Source organism: Falco punctatus, assembly GCF_963210335.1.
Source record: "Falco punctatus genome assembly, chromosome: 12".
Lineage (NCBI taxonomy): Eukaryota > Metazoa > Chordata > Aves > Falconiformes > Falconidae > Falco > Falco punctatus.
In genome coordinates this window covers 26,318,323-26,337,802 of record NC_137592.1, presented here as the reverse complement: position 1 = coordinate 26,337,802, position 19,480 = coordinate 26,318,323, and the positions used below count along the sequence as shown (strand labels likewise).

Here is a 19,480-nt window from a genome sequence, read left to right as displayed (position 1 = left end):
CATGTGTCAAAAGTCCCTCTGTTAATGTCTTCCTCAGTTGCAGTTCAGTGTGCGCTGGGATCCTTGGCTGTGTCAGCTGCACAGCCTCTGCAGTTTTGCCTCTTTCTGATCAGAGCAGTTCTAGAATAGACCTATTCAGGATTATTATTATTATCATTTTTAATTTTTATATTAAATTAAATGTGTATGTTGAATTCAGTGGCTGTAAAACATGTCTGAATCACAGTCCTGGAGACTAAAATCCTCTGTTTTTCCACAGAACTGCTTCGGTTCTCCCGTGCTGCCCTGCAGAGATGCAATAGTTCAAACCCAGAAGGGAAAACACTGTAGGAGTTGAATGGTGCAGTGTGTGCTTCTGTTTAATTGTCGTTTGCATCCCTTGTGATACTGCCCACAAAGCAGCACGTTAATCCCATTCTTGGTATCTCGCTTATTTCATTCATGTAGTTACTCACTGCGCAGGAGACGAGACCACTAAACTTACACTTAAGTCATCAAAGAGCGTTCAGTGATAACCATTACTGGGCCCATTTCAACGTCTTTCAAAGCTAATCTTGCAATATGACAAGAAGCAGTTATGGAAGGTAGCAGTGACTTTGGTTCCATTCAAGAGCAATCTGTTCACGTGGCTGCTGCTGAAACAGGGTGTCTCCTAAGGGTGTCCTTTCAAACTGGTAGAGAGAGTAAAGTTTAAATGGCTTTGATTTTCAAGGCATTATTTAGATGAAGCAATCAAGGACACATGGGTCTGATTTTCCTCTTCGCACTGTGAAAATCAGCCCCAAAGTCACCCCCATCTTTTCTGCTCAGTTTTTGATGCTGTGTATCTGTATTACACAGAACTGCTGTGACAATGCTTTTGCCAAAGGAAAGATAGTGTGCAGCTGCAAAACACTACTGTCCCTCTTCCTAGTCTACTCTGTCTCATGTTGTCTTGTAACTGTGAATCACAGTGCTTTACTTATGAGGACAGTAATCCGTTCGTGTGGGAAGTAGAAAGAATGGCTTAAATCTGACATGTTTTCTTAAGTTTTGAGGAAATACAAGCTGCAAAGAACCAAGAAATAAGTACTACATGTTAATAAGACAATTAAAAAAACCCTGTAAGAACAGAAGTAAAGAATATCTGAAAAATTAATGGAATTTAGCATTCACAAAGTATTCATATAATAGTATTAATATAAATTCATATAAAATTCCCTCATTAAGAGCCTCAGCTTCAAAACTGAAAGGTAAACAGCTTTTCTATCTCTTAAATGATTTCTCTGATACTATTATGGCATAAAAGAAATCATGTTTAACCGTTTCCAATTTAATAAAAAGGAGTTACTAATGAGATACTGTTTAATATTTACTTAATATTTGATCATTAATAGTATAATAGGAATTTGTGGAGTATGGCCTTGTGATGTAGCTGTTTCAGCGAATATAACAATCTATAGACTTCATTTCTTCTTATTTGTACCACTATAAGGAGGTTTATTTCCTGATTTGCATCACTGTCAGAGAAATGTAAAGCTGGTGGTGCTTACCACGCCATGAGGGACAGTTACCCTGTGTTAGGGTCAGCAGTGTTTGGTCCACAGTCTCTCTTTGATGGAAAGTAAAATAACTCTGCCATGCAATATAGCATGAAACCAACAAATCTCCATGGAAATCAAAGGGAATCTTCCCATCAATTTCAATTGAAACATGACTGGTCTTGGAATGACGAGGGGATAGATGCATTTCAGTGTGTTAAAAAATTCCCTTAATGATACTTTGCTGGCAGATTAGCATTAGATCAGCTGCATGAAAGACAGGCATTCAGTAGACCTTTAATGAAGAAAGGGTAGAAGTTTAGATAGTATGTATTGTTTTTTGTTGTACAAAGGCACTCAGAACTGTCTTTAAACTCAACAGAAATAAACAATTCTGAAGTTCAAAGACTTTACTAAGAATTCAGTGGACTTGTTCGATATGCTACATAAGTGCATTAGAAATTCATTTTCCTTAATGTAGTTTAAAAACACCTAGTGGAATTAAAGTTAGCCGTGTCTCTTCCTGCTAAGCACGTACATAGCAATGGGAAATGACTGTTCATGTGTATACCAACAAATGGAATGAGAGGTTGGGGACTTTCTTCTGTTTTTTTATCACCCCAGAAGCCTGATTCCCAAAACTTGTTATCATGGGCCACTGTCAGACTTGGCAAATTTCACTCTTATTTTCTCTTTCCTGAATTTTGAGTTGATAAAAACCTTAGATTTTTCAACATTTCCAAATGTTTCACTACCCCAGCCAGGGCAAATGCTTTGTCCCCTGTGCAGTGCCACCATCCTTTCTTCTATTAAGTTCAGTTCTTTGTGTCACCAAAACTCAGTCATTGCCATAGAAATGCTCCACATAACAAGGTGACTGGGCAGTCTCTAAACAGTGATGGCTGAAATGACTTGAAATACCTGAAGTATCTCTTTAGTAAGCCTTTGTTATTCTAATTTGCTCAGACTTAAAAAAAGCTAAGGAACACTCACAAAAATGAAATAAAAAAATCGGAATTATACTTGTTCATGTAAAACATTAATTTTGTGGTTGTTTGTCATTTTTTGTTGACTATTTTCCCCCATGCGTACTTTCAGTTTATACAAAGTAGATGTAAAGCAGCACACGAATATGTTAGATCACTTGGAGAGGCTGAATTCTGAAGGGGATCAAGAGCTATAGTCAAGTATGATCCCCCTTTGTCCATGTGAAAAGATAGCTAAACAAAGTTATAGGCGACAAAACCAATACACTTCCCTGAACATTCAGATTTTCCTTAGTGCCTTCATTTCCTGTCTTCTCTGTTGAGGTTGCAAGGCCTTTGGGGGACAGATGGCTCAATTTTCTGCCTGCAAAGCATGGAGCACACCTGCAGTGCTAAAAGAAAAGAAATGCAGGAGAAGAAAGTGATATGTGCAAGTCTTTCCAATATGTAAGCACCCAAAGTCATACTGCAGCATTCAGAAATGATCCCACTGTATGGATGGATAATTTATCACATCTGAGTTTCAGTCATTTACAAGACTTACAAGAATATCCAGATTTATAATCATCCCAGTGTTCTGGAGGAATTCCAGTTTAAATAATTGTATTGTACTGATACTCAGCTGACGTACTCATTTTTACTTCCTTTTTCAATATGCTGTTAAGCCTCTTTCAAGCACCATCCAAGAAGTAGCAGACCTTTGGTGGTGTATGGAAGGATTCCTTTGCATAAAATATATAGCTAGCTAGTTCTTTAAGATCCCATGAGAAGAGCAGGCTTTAAAAAAATATTGGCAATTTTAATTAAAAGTTCTGGCATGGGTGCAAATGTTTATTGACCTTTGACTTTGATAGAAGTGGGACTGAGTTTTTACCGTATTCCAGACTGATTCAGTAAAAGCATTTCAGTGACAACCCAAACCACGTTTTTCTGAAAAGATAAAAAAAAAAAGAATCTGATAATAAGACATTATTTTGTCTTATTTCCTGTGTGTTTTAGCTACAGTGTATCATCTTCAGTGTAAACACAAACCTCAAAAGCCAGACAACACTTGGGACTGTGCGAAAGCAACAGAGATGCCAGAACAATACAGGAGCAGAGAGCTTGCCAGTGGGGAACAGTTTGCGTTTTCTTTTGCTTTTTCATTCGCTATCTATCATAACGTGCTAGAAATAAAAGCAGTTTACGGGGGATTTAGATTTTCTCAAGAGCTCCGTCATCTCCCTCGTTACCAGAACTTTGCATCAATGAGTGTGGAAGACTTCTGTAGACTACGCTCTGCTGCAGAGCCGCTGAGGGTCTGTGAGCACTCTCTGGCTAAATGAACTGGAGAACAAAGTGGGAGCGAAAAGGACAATTCAACCCTTCAGTGCTTTAGTTCCTCAGTACAATTCATGAACAGTATATGCACCTAGTATTTCCATGATTTTAAATTGATGAATGAGCAATTCAACGAGCTGATCCATTTCTCAGCTTCTTTTCAGCTTTCTTTTCCTTTCCTGCCTTCTGGAATGGATTTGCCATTATACGCTTGAATGCATGTATGTAGCATTGCAGCATTGTCATCTCTGTTCTCTTAGCCTCCATCACTAATGGGTAAATTATTTTTGTGTTGTTCTCATTAGGGTAGGAACAGTGTTTGCACTTCAGAACAAGTTACAAGTGATATGAACAGTGCCATTCTCATGCCAAAGTGTATGTTTAAGATTAGGCTTCTATTTAATTACATTGGTAAATTGCATTCCTTCTGAGTTTTGAGGCAGTGCTACAGGAAGCATTTTTATAAACCTTATTTTGTATTTCTCATGGTCTCCTGCTTTAAAGACCATGTATACAGATGAGTGTACAAAGTATCTTACAGAACCTTCATATAGATATTTAGAATCACAGGAACACAGCTTAATGACTGCATCAAAACATTTATAAATAGACTGGCTAGTAGGTAGATAAATGTGTATGTACATGAACTGTCTTAAATTGTACTCCTTGCCTAGAATATGGATCCCAAGAATTCAATAGGAGAGCAGCCAGAGACTGCTACCTTAAAATTTACGTTGCCTGTTGAAGACCTCTACACTGGCACTGAGAGTGTTTTAGTTGTCTTGCATACCCTTGGCTGCTTTCCCCTTATTGCATACTAATACCCCAGGAGAGGTAAAGCTGGGAGGGAACAGATTCCTCCATGTGAGTTTTTGGTGTGTGATCTGTGAGGTGAGAAGGGGGCCAGGCAGATTAGTCCTCACCACCCTGCCTTCTCAGCAGAGATGAAACATCCCATTGCCCACATAAACATGTTCAATGCTCTATGCCCATATCATGCTACAGATTTCTGAAGCTTCATAATAGCGTCTAGCAGTAGGGGGAGGTCTAAGCCAAGCAGCCCTGGTTGAAAGCCTGGCAAGGAAGCTAAGAGAAGCGGCCACACAATGTGAGAGAGACGTGGCCGGAAAAGCTTAAGCAAGTTTCTTAAAGAAAAAAAAAAAATAGAAAAAAAAAAATAGAAAAAAAAAATAGAAAGTGAGTAGATGCAAAGAGAGAGGCTGGGTAGCCAAAAAACAAAGGCAGCCAGAAAGCTAAATACATGCAGCTGAAGAACTTAAAAAATTCAAGAGGAAGACATGAGAGGTGGCCAGAACAGCATTAACAAAACAGACTCTCCCTTTTCCTTCCCTGATCATCTTTCATTCCACAACATCCTTCTCCTCGGCTCTTGGCTCCCTGTCCTTTCCTCCTCCCTCCTCCTAGCCATTGTGGAGAATGGCAGCTTCAAAAACTATCAGCTCAGCTTTGCACAGGAATAAGAGCCTGATAAACTGGCCAGGATAATGAGGGAGTTTATGAAAGAAGTTAATACAATAAACCAAGAATTAAGACACTTCTAAAAAATAGAGGGATTTTGCTATTCAATATATAAATATTTTTCTCTTCTTAAGGAAAGAGCACTTGCAAATACTTATGACAGACTGTTGTGATTGTCTTGGCTTGTGAATGTGCTGTCGTACATCCTATTCTTGAATAGTCACTTTACATACCTAGGACAATCTTCTTGAACAAAGTCGCTTGAAATGTAATGCCATGTAATCATACGATGAGGAACGTGTCCTGGTAGTCTTTCTGGTTGTATGATGACCAAAAAAACCCAACAAGTAAAGCATTCTTATTCATCTGTGACATTCAGAATTTTGTTTGTTTGCTCTTTTTATTTTTTCTCACGCATCCAGGTCAAAAGAGCAAGAGTTTTGATGTTGTAGCAAGTAGGTGGATAGTAAACAGACACTTCCACAGTCAGTTCAGTTCTAAAGAAACCCTTTCCAAATTCAGTGGAACAGATTCTGGCAGGTAAGAGGAACTATTGGCAGTGGATAAATGTTCTGGGAGACATTGCCAGTGAAGGCATTGATTTAAGTTGAAAACGCATCATCTTAGTCATTTCAGTTATGTTATTGTTTCTGTTAACAGTAGTGTGGAACAGGCTCTGTTGTGCCCTGCACAGCACAAGCACAGAAGAAGATGCTCTTTCTGTCACTGGAGCTGACAGTCCAGGTTGCAGACCTGTGTACACAGCAAGGAAAATAATATTGGGTAAAGAGAGAGATTTTGTTTCTAGACTTCAAAACGAGCATGATATTGGGTTGCCCAAACACACTGAATATTAGTGGCAGAGTTGAGAAATGAATGCAGATCTACAATACTGGGAGCCAGGCTCATTCTATTAATCAAAAAGTTTCATTCTTGTTGGGTTGTTCTTAGGTACTCATAACTGCTATCGGCCAAGAGCTTTCCAAGAATACTAGAGGGGCAGAGCAAACTCAAATATTGCATGTAATTTTATTCCTAAGGCCATTAGGAAACTTAGAAACTTCTTGTGTTGGTGAACAGGTGTGTCACACTCAGCAGCATCAGGACTTTGAGAGTTTTGGGAACTGTGAAAGTCCAATGGCTGTCCTCCAGGCACATGCAATTCTGACTCGGGTCTTTTTATCCAGAGCATTTAGGATTCAAATTTATGGCTATATGTTAAAGTCGATACAAGTGTCACTCTGGATCACCTGACTTCCAGGCTAACTTTGCTCGGCACAGTCCAGTTGTGCTGGCATGGGTTCACCTGAGCTCTTTTGGGTGCCCTGATGAATGTTTTGCTCCAGGATGCAGGTTCACCTTTTCTCAGCTGTCTCAAGCTTTCCCCAGCATTGCCAGACTGGTTCGTCCACTCTATGTTACCTGGGAAGTCTTCCATATTTTATTCTTTCTCTTTGAAACAACACAGAACTTGTAAGTATCAGTTTCAGAAGGAGTAGCTTCCCTGACTATTGTTATACTTCAGTTTCAGGTATATTTCCTGACAGCTAAACTAGCTTGGAATTGTTCCATAATCTGCTGTTGTGAGAAAATAGTTATATTCTCTGTCTTCCTTTCATGGATGTTCATTACTTGCAGACATAAAGCAGAGTACTGATTAATTCAGCTTCATTTCTGCTCCACAGTTCTGCAAACTTTTAGTTCTGGCAGGCCAAGCGAGGAGGCTGGTGGGTAGACTGGAGATAAGCAGGCCAAAAACACAGGCTTGGAATTAGAGGAAACAGTCAGAACGGGGAAGTGTCAAACTAGATTTCTTGTGGCAGAGCAGTGCTGTGCAAGGTGAGTGCCTCAGCTGGGATGCAGACATTACTATCTCCTGAATGAGATGTAAAACCAGATACACACCATTTATGGTTGTAGAGGTCATAGGGGACCTTTTGCAAGAGTAAGGATTAAGGTCTCAGAATGCCAGCCAAGTCCAACTCTGGTAGTTGAATTTTGCCTATCTAAATTTTACAACAGTTTAATTTGGAAGACTTCACTTCCCCTTCCGCAAACACAGCTGTGTAGCACTGCTGGTGCAGAATGTCTGCTGCTTTCCACCCAAGAGAGTGTTTCAGCACTGCTTGTACTGACCCATGAACATACAGCCTGTGAAGAACTGGAAGTGTATTCATGGTTACATTGGATATAAATGCATTATGTGCACTGTGAATACATACATACACACAAGTATATGCACAGACATATTCTTCTATGTATTTTTCTGCGGGCTCATCCATACAGGTTGTTCATGTATGGGTGCATCAAAGTTATCGTCATCAGGCCAAAATATAATTTCAGCCAGAAAGTTTTTTTTCAAAGTATATAAGGTATGCAAGAATATTTACCGATAGAATTTCTTACATAATAACACAGAAATTAGCAGGGAAAAACCCCAACAATGTTTTTAATCTTTTCTCTTTCAACTAATCGTTGGTATTGCCAGGAATAGCAGGGTATCAATCAGTGTTAAATCATGATAATAAGCAATATCACCACGGGGCTTGAGAATTAAACGCATGAGGTACTGAACAATCCCCAAGCACTGCAAGTGAGCTGAGAACAGGATTATAAATTGTAAGTCAATTGATTATTCTTTAGCGGATCTAACTGTGGTCTGGCAGAATACATTTAAAGTGGCCCACGTATGTGTTAATGATAATTACAATTTACTTCAGCGTAGCAGTTTTCATCACAAAGGCTCCCACAGTGCTTTACGTTCCACAGCACGGTGTTGCTGACACACAGCCATCCCTGCAATAGATGACAGAAAATGAACAGCATAAAACCCAACAGTGGATGAATGGGGGAAACATTGGCCCATGACACTGAGATGGGCTCACGGGCTCATGGAGAGCAGCATGGGAGTTTTAATTTTCACATGAGCTCTGGGTTTTTAAGGGCACAGCTTAAAGACCCCTGTTCAATAAACTGCCTAGCAGTAAAACATAGCTACCACAGAAGAATGAAGAACTTGCTCTGCTCTGCCAATATTCAAACCTTATGGTTCCAGGATGTCTGTTCAGACGTCAGGTTTAGACCACTAAAGTTATCCCCTCTGGCAGCAACTACGCTGAACTGTAACAGGCAGCTTACGGGCTGAATAATTAAACAGTGGCATTGCGACCTTACCTTGTTTCATGCTAGAAAAGTCTCAGTTCAAGAAAAACTTACTTATTTCAGCAAGCATTTTTATACCTGTGGCTCATCATACTACAGATGATTGGTATAAGAGAGAGAAAACACTCTAGAAAATCAGAGCTCAAATAGCTTTTGGGAATGAATTAAAAGCTTCATTTTTCTAGTGTACCCTAACAGTGAAATGAATTCATCCCTATACTCACCTAGGAAGTATTTCAAGATGGCTTATTATGGTATTATTGTTTTTTTTTAAGAAATACCATATAAGACAGACACATTTTTATGAAAAAATATATATAAAAAACAGCAAGAAATTCTTTGAACTCCAGTCACTGTTCAACATATGTTCATTTCATGCATATAATACTCTTGGTTTTGCTTTTCTATACTATGCCTTTTTATTTTTTCCTCAGTCATTGTCTGTTCTAGAATAACATATATTTTATGGGTCCCCTTGTAATTCTCTGTTTCAAATCTTTGCCTGTTGATACCCTCCTTTATTGCATATCCATTTAGAATGCATTTTAAAGAACAGGTATTCTAACCTTTGCTGATGGCAGCGACTTTTCCTCATTTAAATGATGTTACTTACTTGAAGGAAAGATTATAAAACACGTTTCAGTGGGTATGTTGGGAATTGCCTGAAGAGACTTTATCTGACTTTATTATAAAATGCTGTGCAGCTTTTGTCCACATTTATGGTACCAAATAATGAATGTTCATAGTGACAATCAGCAAAACCAACGATAACAAATAGCAATGTGATAATATATGAGAATCAACAGCTGAGGCACAAGTAAATCATATCTTAACAGATAATTAGTAGTATGTGGATTTGCTGCTTAACTGTCTAAGATATTGTACTGAAGCCTATAGCAGAAATTATTATATTACAGAAATTATATATTCTGTAGTATATTTTTTAATGTATATATATGGCACAGAAGTTGTTATATTTTTATACGTATGACAGGATTTCATAATGTATGCTTTAAGTAAGGTGTTCCAGGTTTTCCTTTGAGAATGAATATCAGTGACTGCTACTAATTGAGACGGCTCTAGATTTCAACAACTTTTGGGAAATCAAATATTTTGGAAATTCAACAAGTTTTGGGAAAGGGAATGCAGAGACAGATACGGTCTTTTAGGTCAAATTTATCCGTAATAACTTGTTTATGAAGGGTTACTGGTGGTACAGAACACTAACTATTGGTCATTATTCTCGGGCCTGTTGCTGCATGCCTTTCATTTTGAATCTCATGCTTCTAATTGTGTTTAAGCTGATAGAAATTGTAATTATCATGGTACTTCTAAGGAGAAACAAAATAAATACAGTAAAGGCACTCCCCCTGAATTAAGTTTCCTTCCCATGCTTTTCCTGCTAAGTGACTTCCTGTCTCTTATCTTGGATAATATGAAGTCAAAGGGAAAACTTTCCCATATTAGAAAACTCCCATATACTTTCAGTATGTTGCATAAAACAATATAGGACCCTTTGCTATACAGAGAACAATGACTTTTATTTCTTAAAACTTTAAATAGGTACTTTAGCAAACATAGCAACATCACTTCCTAGTGCTATAGAAATTCATAATCTCCTAACGTCCTTCCTAAGTTCTTAACTGAATTGTTTACCATTTTTAGGTCAATATCCACTTTTGTTTCTTATGTCTTGAAACTGGTTGAAGAAATTGGTCAATGTATACATTATTCACATTTGATTAGCTTCTTTGTGTGTGTTACTAATGGGGAGGCCCACAATATTTTTGTTCTGCAAATACTCCAAAGTTTGCTATGTATTCATAGAAGCATCTATACCTTTTGGAATTTTCATGAACTTTTCACAATGAAGTCTGTGACATGCCATTTCCTTAAATGTCCCAGGCATCCATTCCACAAGCAGAAATAGTATGTTGGGATCTGTCATACAGCACAAATCACAAATACAGTTTGAAAGCTGCTCAAAAATGGCGTTGAGTAATTATAAACTGTAAATCCACTTGCAAAAATCAGGACAGATCACTCCCAGCTCTTCCCAAAATGGCTGAAATGCATTATATTTTCAATTCCACAATTAAAATTTTAACAGACTCACTGATTGTGAAGTTGATGTCTGTTTTCAGCTCCCCGATGGAAAATAATTGTGTAGTTACTTAGTTACCTGGGCTGGATCAAGCTGAATTCTGAATTTTATTCTTTCTTGCAGTGCTTTATTCTCCAACAAATACTAAAGAGTCAGGTTTGTGTGTGGTATGAGCAAAAGGAAAATGTATGTGCTTAATTGCTCTGTACTGTCTGAGAAAACAGTCCGTGATGGTATTGGCTCAGAAGACAAATCCATGGACCCTGATCCTTCCAGCCAAACGAGTGAAGACTTCCTTTGTTGTTGGGAATGCTGGTGAGCGCAGCATATGTGTGTGGTTGTGAAGCGAAAGAATAATACACAAATCACTATCTTTCCAAATACCTAGGCATCATCCTTAAATTCTCACATAGTATTTTAGTATTAAAAATGGCTTTGATGCTTGGTGGCTCTTAATGAATGTGAGCCATGCACACCCGGCACCTGCTAAATGAAAACTTATTCCGTGTAAAATTGCCTAGCATCCCTACCTCATGCTCTGCTGTCTTTTATCTCTTTGAAGTTGGTCTGTTCCAATTTTATATTCCTTGCCCAAGACTTTGCCTATCATTGCCTCCAAGTCTGCGTTCTAAACACATTGATGACTTCATCTCTCCTCACATCCACTTTTCCTCATTCACAGTCTCATTTGCAATCTACACCTTTTAATAGCTAATCCCATTTATCCTATTGCAACTCTCTCTGGGATTTATTCTGTGCAGTGGCTTTTTATTGTTCTCTGTCCTCAGAACCATAGAAATCTGAGATGGAAAAGGCTGATGAGGTCATCTTGTCCATTCCCCTTGCCAATGCTGAATTGTTTCCTACAGTCTAATTTTAAAATTACTCATTCAGCTGGGCTTCCACCTCTTCTCTTAGAAGATTATTCCACAGTATTAGGCTGTATATCATGCCATTAGGAAGTTTTTCCTGACAGTTATCTTGAATTTTCCTTCCTGTGCTTTTGTTCCATAGTTCATAGCTATGTCCCACGGGACCACTCCAAACAATATGTTTCACTTTTAGAACAGAAATCCTTCAAAACCCACCTATCACTCCATTCAAAAAAATGTAATTAGATACTATCAGTTATCTTCCCCACCCACAACACTGCATGGTGACATATCTGATTATCTCTTTTTCCTTTTGCTTTTCAAGGAAGGGGATGGTCCCACTCTGTTCCAGCTTGTATGACAGGTGCCATATGAGGATGAGAACTCAAGTCTCTTCTCTCCTGCCTGGTCACAGTCACACTTTCTTTCATGCTCTGGAGACAGGCATGCTATTTCTTGTATTTATGTGTCTATGATGGCGGTTTTTTCAGCAGACAAGTCTTTTGGTGCATCAGTCCTGCTTTTGGTAGTTATGTTTATCTGTGTAGGCAAACTCATGTACAGCACAGACTCCTGTAGCTGTTATAGTTGGAGTAGGATAAAGACTTTCTATTCTAACCCTCCTTCATTAAAATTCATGCTACCATCAAAATTTTGACAATGTCAGTTAATTCTACTTACACCTTCCACACATCCGGATGAAATGCTGATGTCCTCCAGCAAAAATGAACTTTTGGGGAAAACCTGAATACAGACATACATACTGCTTTGAAAGAGGCTTAGAATTATTTTGGTGATCACCTCTGCACATGCTGTATTTGAAGGACCTGAAGGCCTCTTTCACCTTTTCATTCCCAGATCTCAACTGCTCTGAACCAGTACTTTTTATCTGTGACTTTTCAGAAGGCCCTTGCACCTCTCTAGATATTTAGATGAGTGGCCACGCTGTCAAGTGAGCTCAGCTGCCTGGGTTGAAGTTTTATAAAAGTACAGCCCATTATTTAGACACCTAGAAAATGTTTTGAAAATCTGGCTTCTGCAGTGGAAACAGAGCTCTTGGAAATTTGGCCTATGAGCAACTTTGATGATTTGTTCCCCCACAGTGTGTGCCGAGTACTTCTGGCCATGAATGAACTTGTACATGACTTTTAAGACATCTTGAGTTCACCTTCATGTCTGCTTGTCAGTTTTTTTGTCAGACTGATATGGACTGAACCTAGCATGGCCTCAGAGTGGTTAATGTGCCTGGTGCCTACAGCTATATAAAAAGATGTCATAAGAATTGAGGGTACATGCTGGCAAAAACAATCACCTGTTGTTCACAAAAATTTGAGAATCTCTTGGATTCTTTTAACCAAATAAATATTTTCGGGAAAAGCTTTTCTTAACCAGTTCTAAATCTGACAATTATCTCGGTAGGGTTGGCTCCACAAAGTCCTGTGGAGCATCAGTGATCTGGTCAGAATAGAAATAGACTGGCCATGAATAGTTTCTGTAGGAGGGAAATGAGAGGGATGATTTAGATGAGCTCACCACTTAAGAAGCATATGGGCAAGCTGGGAAGTACATATGCAGTACGGGCATGGCTCGGTGGGACACAATTACAGCAGGATATAAGATGTGGCAAGTGGAAGTATAGTTATACCAGAACTAAGAGGTAGTGGGGTTTCTCCCCTCCACAAAAAGATTTGCAGTTTGAAGTCAACACTCACTGCTCTGTTTGAGATTTGTACATGTGGCCGTTTGTGTAGAGCCCTGACTCTGTTTTCTCAATCACTGCTTCTGCAGCTTACGGAGGGTTATTTTTGGCAGTCCCTCTCTTGCCCCTTTCCCTGCACTCTCACTCTCACTGCAGCTGTAATTGTTCCTGCTTTCTCAAAATACCTGGGGAGAGCACGGAGGAATCAGACCTCTGAACTGTGCACCCAGGTTGCTTGCAATTCCTCTCTTTTCAAGTGCAATTATCTGAGTTCTGTGGTTTTCCTCTGTTTTGCTCTCTGTGCTGTCAGGGGTGGTGTATTTATTCTGTGCAAAGAAAGGAGCCCCTCTGAGGCTCCAAACCCAGCCAGGCTGAAATGGCTGACATAATGGTAGGCTGTTTCCTTCCTTCCACTCCTAGCTGCAAAACCTGACGTTGTCTGTCTTCATGTTGTCTTTCTCTATTGCATAGCAAGCTGTAATGCTGAAAGACCTCATTTAAGAACCCGAAACTATCATACTATACATTGTTCACCATTATCTGTCCATGGATTTTATTGTTAGAGGACAATGAAACATTCTCCATGGGTGTAACAGAGACCATTTTTAGCTAGAGTGCTACTTCTGGAAAAATTAATTATGCTTCAGATTCAAGTGTCTTCAGCTAGCCTGTGTGATACAAAATGTCTAAGCCAAGGACCACCTCTTAGAAACTTTGCAAAAATCTTGCCTTTCCCTAAAGAAAAACAAATAACTTCGTAGCAAGGCTTGTGACAGGGTTCCTCCTGAAAAAAATTTCAAACATTTTGCTTCCTGCTCCGCCCATCCCCCACCCCCACCCCCCTTATTCTTGGACACTTGCCTTGGATGGCTTAAAGTTGAGTGGTAAGCATTGCAGGAGCTCCCACAAATATTTTTAGAATTCATTCATGCTGTTGTTGATGATACTAATTTTGCTTCATGTTTTGTCTGAGCTTGCTGTTTTCAGCAGAGCTGTCTTTTCTGTTGTTTTTAACATCTCTGTACATCAAGTGATTATATTTAGGCTAATGTTTCTCAAATGTGTAGATTCTTTTCTTTCTTTCATTCTTCTGTTTTTCCATGACCACCTCCCAAAATAAAACTGTTCCCCACCTTTCTCTTTCTCCCATCCAGTTTCAGAACTACTGGCCTACATTGTAAGAATGTGTTCCTGAAACAAGAGGGGAAATGCATTAATAAATGTGCTCTTTCACATATTTGCTATGCACACTTTGTTTTTCTAGCTTGACTGGAGTAACTTTTGGCTCAGGAAGAGGTAGCTTAAAAGCATAAATTGGGGTAAAGTAGATTAATGGGAAGAACATGAGCAGTGACGACCTATATCATAACTTGATTCCCTTCATTGCATTAGTCAGAATCAGGTAACTTTTTATTTTTCATCTTTGAAATAGGTATTTCTTACCTCCCTTAGAAGGGGAGTCACTGTTAGCTGGCTAGCCAGAGTGCTAGCCCTGACATGCTGCAGGTGCTGGGATTCACGAGCAAGAGCAGAAGTGCTGGAAACCTGGTCATTACACTGAGACAGCACTTTTAATGGTGTTCACAGCCGTGGAGATGGAGCTGAACTTTACTCCTAGTGGCTCATATACTTGTATAACCCAGTTAAGGCTGGGAAGTACTCCATAGATTCATTTTGGCAACAGCTCTCCTCAGGGTCCCTGTACTGGTCCTCTGCTTAGTGGTAGAAGGAGCTTAGTTATGCATGGAGAAAGTTATTTCATAGGGGATGGCTATGAGGGCTTTTGCAGCAAGACATGAGCTTGCCCTGGTTATGCTTCTGAGAACTAGGAAAGCTCATCAGTGCAATCTCAATTTACTTCCATGTCCCCTGCCTGTCTTCAGGGCCTGCAGGCTCCATTCCAATGGGATTTACAGGGTCTGGGTCACCTTCAAATGCAGTAAGAGAGGAAGAGCTCAAATCTGCTCAGAGCATTTGCAGAGCCTGCCTACACTGACTTGCAAAAGGCTGCGTGGCCACACTTCAGATGTTAAGGCTGATCCTGCTCAAGCACCCTCCTTCCCATCCAGAGTGTTTCACAAGTGACTAACACTTGCCAGTGTCTTTGCTTTTTAGATGACTGAGAAGCACTTGAGAAGGGCTGGGTTTTAGGACAGGGCTGAACATCTGCACTGTAGGCTCACACCCTACCCTGGCTGTTTGAAGCTGGAACGCATAAAATCACCCGTCGTTTCTGAGGAAAAGCTATCCTGACCGGGGTGGGTCAAAGCTGCAGGGATACATGTACTTCAGAAACAAGAATGAGAGAAGAGGCAGTGTATCAGGTCCAACCCAGGCAGCCTAGCAGCATCTCTTAAATGAACATGAGTCAGGTCCACCCTCGCTGGGACCCACAAACATATGAGCTGGTCAATGTCTTGGTGCTCCCAGGAGTCTTGCTGTACAAATTACCCTTCAGGCGCAGAGCACAGGGACCCTTCAGCTCTGGATTATTGCTTCTGCAGACAAAAACACTTTTCTTTTTGAAAGAAAGGCTGATTTAGTGCCCAGTGCCCACCTACTGAATTCCCAGGCTTTGAGTTCCAGGTTTCCTCACCCTGTCAGGGAATCCAGTAGTAATTTATGCAGGAGGCCCAAGGCCTGATCATAAGCTGGGCTGTCTGTGCCAATGCAGTTGCAACATTTTTTCACAGTAAAATATTTAATGGGTCCGAGTATAGATGTGAACCCTTATGGAGTGCTATTCTGGAATGGATTTGCTATATTTTCATTCACATTAGTTGTTTCTCATGTTTCTTTTGCATGTCTAATGTTGCAGAATACAGTTAAACTTAGTTATATGTATTCCCTGACCCCCAGGATCATTGCAGCATAAGGCTACGCTAAGATTAATGCAAAATACTGGAGTGAGGATTACATACTGATTTTAAAGACACATGAGCAATCTGGCTTGTTGCCAATCACAAGGATAATGAAGTTGCTACAGCTTCTGACAAAGCCAGTGGTTTAGGAAGGAACTGGGGACACAGTAGCACATGTGTAGAGTGGATTTTAAGAACATGGTGGGGAACTGTAGGGAGTGTGAGAATTTGAGTGGTTGTTTTGGGGAACTGCAAGGGCAGCCATAGAGGATGTGAGAATGGAGCTAAGGTTATCACAGCAGGGGATACAGGACAAAAACCCACAGGAAACAAGGTTTCGTTAGCTCTGCTGCTTGCAGAACAACTTGTTTTAATTAAGCTTCCCTTCCATTTCTAAAGGGAAAATGGAGGAAGAATAAAAAAAGGAAAGGGAAAAACCTGAAAAAATAAAATAAAACCCATGAAACAACATTTTCAAATATTTTGAGTTCTTTTCAGATTCTTCCCCCCTCCCCCCCCTCCCCCCCAGCTACTGTACCACTCACTTTCACCCTAGGAACATCATTAATTACATACATTTCCTTTTCTAGTAAAACTTTTCCAAAAAGTTATCTCTGTGACCTACTTGTTGCTGCCTCTTTCCATAGCTAGGCATTTATCACAAAGGTGTCTGTAGTAGAAGCTCATGATTGTCTCTGATAGGCAAGAAGAGTAGAGGTAAAGCCTTCTGCCTTTTGAGCTCTGAGGATTTTCCTGTTTGCCTCAGTGGGACCAGGATTTCAGTCTATGTCTGTAAGGAAGTGTACCTTTGGTGGTATCTTTCTTTTAAATTTTATCTCGTAGCCTTACATGGTGATGAAGCTGTTTGGTTTTGCATTATTATTTTGTCTTTGAATGTGGTAGGCTGCGCTACTGAGAGATGGAGAAGTGTTCAGTCGTGTCTAGGTCACTGAAATGGGTGAAGGGTCTGGTCCACAGGGTAACATGGGCGCTGTGTTTGAACACTTTGTAGCGCCAACCAATGTCAAGGTTGTCATCTGAAAGTGGCTGGGGCAGCACTGGCCTGTCCACACCAAAACTGGCCAGGCTTCTTGGAAGCTAGGGAGGTGCCAACCATCAGCCTGGGGACAGGATGCCTTTCAGGTGCATTGATCCTGCCTTGCAGGGTTTCGTTGCCTTGTGATGATATTGATTCGCAAAGAAAAGGATTTTCTGGTCTTACATCATTTCAGTAGCTTTGCTTGTACTTGTGATATCCCAGGGTTTGATCGAATGTGCTGTGGCAGAGCTGCGGCCCCGTGGCTTGGCTGAGAAGGTTGGAGCTCTGGCACTGCAGGAGCTTTAGGAAAGGCAGCTATTTCCTTGGTTGTATGAATACTTCACTCCCAGTGGTCAGACAGGGTTAACATGATAAATACCTGTCCATGACTTGGAGTTGCTTGGGTCAGAGGTACAACATAGCTAAAAGAAAAGTGAGCAATAGCAAACTACAAAGTCTGTTCTTGTTTTTCAAGCAAGAAAATTTACCTTGTTCAAGAGAAGTAAAGGAAAAAGCAAGCAAGCAAGAGAGCAAGAAAACAAAAGAAAGTGAACAAAACCCAGGGAGCAAGAAAAAGGAAGTAATCAAAGAAGCAAACAAGCAAGCAAGCAAGCAAGAAGGAAAGAGAAAGAAGGAAAAAAGAGAAAAAAAAGAGTTTTGTACTGTAAGGAGCAACAAAACCATAAAATATATAATAAACCCACATGGAAAAAGAATATAGTTGATTTCCTGCATCCCTCTGAGTTATGTTTCAGTAAATGTATAACACACATATTGTGTTTAAAGCAGATTTGACAACATATAAAACATTAAAAATATTATGACATTGGCCAATATTTATGATGTATATTTCCACACATAAAATATATTGTGTCATGTCATGGATTTTAAAAAGCATGGAAATTGGCCATGTCATAATATTTTAGAGCTTTTTAATACATTGTCAGAACTATTTTAAATATACGTGCTCAGCATTTTATGAAACTCCCAACACATGGACATACGGAAAATATATTCTGGGTTCACAGGAGACCAGCATTTCAAATGTAAAGTTTAGCTAATACACATTTTCTAACACAAGAAACCTTTTCTTTTTGGTATATTTCTTGAGCTTCAATGTATTCACCTTAAGGTATTTTGTATAGATTTACTTCAGTGGTGCTCAGCTTTTAACAAATGGGAGTTGCATTTGAATTGATCATGCACTTTTAATATGGGTGAAATTCTCACTGAAGTGTTGCAGAATGTGACCATCAGGCAACATACACAGCTACAGAAAGCCTCACAAAAAGAAATGATGCTCAGCTGACATAAAAACCTTGGTGTTTTTTTTTTTTTTACTCTTTTTTTAATAATTACTAATTATTTGCACTTGTCACTGAAACAATTCAGTGCTAGCCTTCAAAACACACTACCAGCATGGCTCAGGGACATTCAGAAATCCCTCTTGGAAGAGGGTGAGGACAGGCTGGGCTAAAATGGGCTAGGTATTTTATCTGTGAAAAGTGAAAGGTTAAGGGAGCTGAAAGCTTAAAGCACTTGCTGAGGATCCGAGGGAAGTTTTGGCATTTTCTGAAAACAAGAACTTGATTCCCCGTTCTGTGATATAGTAACAAGACCACCTTTGGTTTTCTAAATTTCTTAGGGAATGATGGCAACAGTTCTGCCAGCAGATTAAGTCTAAGCTGTATTATCAAAGTCTGTATTTTCAAATACTACTGCAGCATAAATATGAATATAACTACTTTTTTCGTATCTTTTAACTTCTTCCTTTTATTTTTCCTCCAAGTGCAAACTCTGCTGCTGGAGACTTTGCATGATACACCATACAATCTCCACGTGGCATTGTGGAGCGTTATCGTGTCTTAATGGGCATGTTTAGTTTGCTTGTACTTGCCAGCATCTGTGTGGGGACACCACACACATGGTACTGGGGATTCTTGTTCTTTTTTTTTTTTTTTTTTTCATTTCTTACTTTATACATTAGCAAAAACTGACTGGAGACAGGTAATTGCTTCCAAGGACACAACTTATCTCTCAAGGTCTTTAGAGGAAACTGAAGCAGCAGATGTGCCACTTGAAGGGGTAATGTATATGGCATCACCGAGCACTACAGGATAATTATAATTATAGATATCACTGTGAATAAGGAAGGGTGGAGATGGGCAGAAACCTGTGTTTGCTTTATCAGTGATGTAGACCTACCTATGCTGCTGTGAGGCTGTATGACACTGCTCTAGTTTGCTACTTAAACGTTACTTCTCCTTTTGGCTCCTGAATGTTGGTGTAGCAATTCCTTCAGTTAAGTATGTGCCCAATTGAAATAGCAGCAGTGCTTTAAAAATAACAATTAGTTTGGCAAGCATTTAAAAAACAGCTATGTTCTGTAAACAAGATTTATTTGTCCCAATTAGATTTGGTGCATTTTTTTTTTTTTA

General features: G+C 39.6%; 1 protein-coding gene across 10 annotated transcripts in view; it reads left to right on the top strand.

Annotated features, from left to right (window-relative positions):
* The window catches only part of SLC30A10 (solute carrier family 30 member 10), a 146,301-nt gene that overhangs the window by 95,773 nt on the left and 31,048 nt on the right, over nucleotides 1-19,480 (top strand). For 7 of the 10 annotated variants that reach the window (XM_080408550.1, XM_080408555.1, XM_080408552.1 and 4 more), the window contains one exon: nucleotides 1-19,480. This exon is cut by the window's left edge. The exons of 2 other annotated variants lie outside the window; for them this stretch is intronic. The gene's annotated coding sequence lies outside the window, so the exon portion shown is untranslated. One more of the 10 variants, XM_080408547.1, reaches the window with a different exon arrangement.